Here is a 3,378-nt window from a genome sequence, read left to right as displayed (position 1 = left end):
CTCTCCCTCACACACACACACACACACACACACACACACACACACGTAATTGGTGCATCGTACCTGAACATGTACAGTGGCTGATTTGGTCCACATTTCAGTTTTGCCCCATTGGTCTTGTGAGGTGATGGCAAAATGTCAAAGTGAGAAGCAGCAATTTGCTTTCCACACAAAATAATCATGTTTTCCTCCGGAAACAAGGATATAGGATATTAAAGCGGATGCAAAGACAACATTTTCAAGTGAAAGCAGGTGCCTGAATGACAGCAACACTGTTTATTTCTTCTCATTCCCTGTCTTTCTGTTCCACACAGGCTTTTGAAAGAACAAACCTACAACATTCATATATATATATATATATATTGTATATGTGAAATAAATTGTAGCCTCACACTTTTACTACTAGAAGAAAACTCCCATTATTTAGTGCATTCATGCATAATTTTTTAGAAGAAGACGCACATGCAGAGACTTTGTAAAGTAGAGCAATGCATTAAGTGTTTTCCTTTCTACACAGTTGCATTCATCAGTGTCACACACACTCAGGGTTTATAAATCTAAATGCACTGAAGCATGCTGCTGTCTCCAGCCGCCTGTGACTCTCTATGGGAGAACGTGTGTATATTAGCCATGGAAATTCCAACTGTGATGTTTTCCAGCATTGTCCAGTCTGTTGGTGAGCTAAAAAGTGAGTGTAGCTTTCTGACAAACCTGATAGCCATGACTGGGGTAAGTCATCACAAATGCTTCTTTTCTCTTTCTGGTTTAAACCCCCGTCACACGTTCATTTAATTGTTGTTTTATCTTATAATGACAAAATTATTTAGTATTTAAAGAGAATAATAAGTTGTGTACTTAAGCTTTTTTTTTTTAAAGATATTGATTACTACACTTTAAACTTCATTAAAAAAAAACAAAAAAAAAACAGAACGTGTACAGATGATTCCACTGTGGAAGTATCAACACATAAAATCAATAAAATTACCTAAATTAATATATTTTGCATGTGCATATATTCACATGGTTACATGAAGAGATGAAATGAGAGCGACAAAGACAAAACTGAACACAAGTTGGCAGCATTGTTTTATCTTTGTGTAGTAATGTAGAAACTCTGAACAAACTGGAATTCATTCTCCTACTGTAATGGATCTCAACTGGTGGGTTAAAATATGGGTCACAGTTTTGTTCTGAAACTTCAGTTTTCCAGTAAAGGTTTGAGAATCTCAAATACTAGCTCTGCAGTAGCAGCTAATGTAATGAGACTGTACTAAATCCAGCAAATATCCTTTAGACTTCACGATATTTAACACAAATCAAGTTGGTTGAAAAATACAATAAGTCACAGCACCCTCTAGTGTTAAACTGAAAAACTGCACATGTATAAATACATAAACAGAGCTAATGTTGGACCCCGCTACATTTTCCAGATGTAACCAGAACAACTGTGATTATTGCATGCTGTTTGGCTTTCTTGATCTTATTCATTTTCAGAATGAGCTGGATGAAATATCGTCTGATATTTTTAGCATCTTTTTGACTCATTGTTTGATTGGCCTGACAAACAATTTTATGTAAACTTGAATTCAGAATGCAAAAACGACTAATTATATTGCCAAAATATGTTACTGTCACCTTTACGATCATGATTGTAATGATCACCTTTACGATTCTCTGTAACTTTTGTTGCTGTTAGAATAGCAATATTTGGTTTTACTGTAATTTTGTGATAATTTCTGCAAAATTAGAAAGAAGTAAAAGCTTGTATGACAATATGACAATTGCCAAACTGGTCAGTAATGTTTTTAATGTGCCACCATTGTCCTATCTCAAATGTCTGAAAACAACTGAGCAATTTATTGTCATAAAAAGCCACAGATGTCATTAGGTGTGGATGCTGTCAGTGATGACTGTCACATTTTTTATTAACTTTTTTAGTGACAGAGACAGAATCTATCAGTTTTTATTTTTGTTTAAAGCACTGATTTTCTTCTTCTTCCTTCTCCTCCTTTCTTTCTTTTTCTTTTTTTGTTTGTCCCTACAAGTGTATGGGTGTCAGAGTTCATCTCGGGCACACAGACAAATATCTGTCCGACACTAGGTGGCGCTATGATGAGATGATTTGTTGTTGGATCAGAGCAGAGCCCCTGAATCCTTGAGTTGAGTCGTACAAAAGAGTTTGGTGCCATTAGTGTTTGGATATCGATGATTACTGCTTGTGCATTTTTTCTTTGATTGCAATTATGATTGTGTTCTTTGTTCTAAAAGATTAAGGAGATTGCATGCTTGATTTTTTTGCACCTGCTTGTAAGGAGTGAAACAAATTAGAAGGTGCAGTCATCCTCATTTTGATGAGCCATTATTTTAGAGATAAAATTGGAATAAAAACAACTGAATCTGCATGTCAAATATGCAAATTAAATATTTAATTGTGAGACTGATACAAGTAAAAACATTCTCTATCACTCTAAAAAATGCTGGGTTAAAAACAACCCAGCCCTGGGTGAAATAAGGACAAACCCCAAAGGACATACCTTCTGGGTAGTTTTATTTAACGCAACTATTGCTTAAAAATTACTATATTTCTTGCTTAAAATAAACCCAAAATAGGTTGGAAATGAACATAATAGTTGAATAAATAATAATATAAATAATACGCTTATGTTTTATTTACAGTTGACTATTGCCAAGAAATGATCAGCATCTATTTCTATGTTCGGGGTTTTGGATCAGGGTGGAAAAAACAGCATCTCTTCGACATAGTGACAACATGCTACTAAAGCTGCTCTTCTTCCTTGTCTGTGTTTTTTTTTTTTTTTACAGTCTATAGCAGGGGTCACCAAACTTGGTCCTGGAGGGCCGGTGTCCTGCAGAGTCAAACCTGCCAGGAAGTTTCAAGTATACCTAGTAAGACCTTGATTAGCTGGTTTAGGTGTGTTTAATTAGGGTTGGAGCTAACCTCTGCAGGACACCGGCCCTCCAGGACCGAGTCTGGTGACCCCTGGCCTATGGTCTCTAGAGAGCTAACCTCTGCAGGACACCGGCCCTCCAGGACCGAGTCTGGTGACCCCTGGCCTATGGTCTCTAGAGCAGCTCAACCAGGCCTCGACCCCTTTTTGCATATTCCGTGGGCTGGAATTATTTAAATGAGTGACATTGTGACTTCTCAATATCCGTAAGAAGCGCTTTGTAGTTCTTGAAAATGAATGTTAAATGTTAAAGAGAATATGACAACATTGCACTTTGAGCTTTGTAACCATGCAGATCTTTTTCATTCTTAAACAGCAACATTACTAGGTAAGATCCTCTCTCTCACACACACACACGCACACACACACGCATGCACGCACGCGCACGCACACGCACACGCACACACAC

The sequence above is a fragment of the Sinocyclocheilus anshuiensis genome, unplaced genomic scaffold, assembly GCF_001515605.1.
Source record: "Sinocyclocheilus anshuiensis isolate Anshui unplaced genomic scaffold, SAMN03320099.WGS_v1.1 scaffold493, whole genome shotgun sequence".
In the NCBI taxonomy this organism is placed as follows: Eukaryota; Metazoa; Chordata; class Actinopteri; order Cypriniformes; family Cyprinidae; genus Sinocyclocheilus; species Sinocyclocheilus anshuiensis.
The sequence above is the reverse complement of the archived record's forward strand: the minus strand, read 5'-3'. Positions refer to the sequence as shown.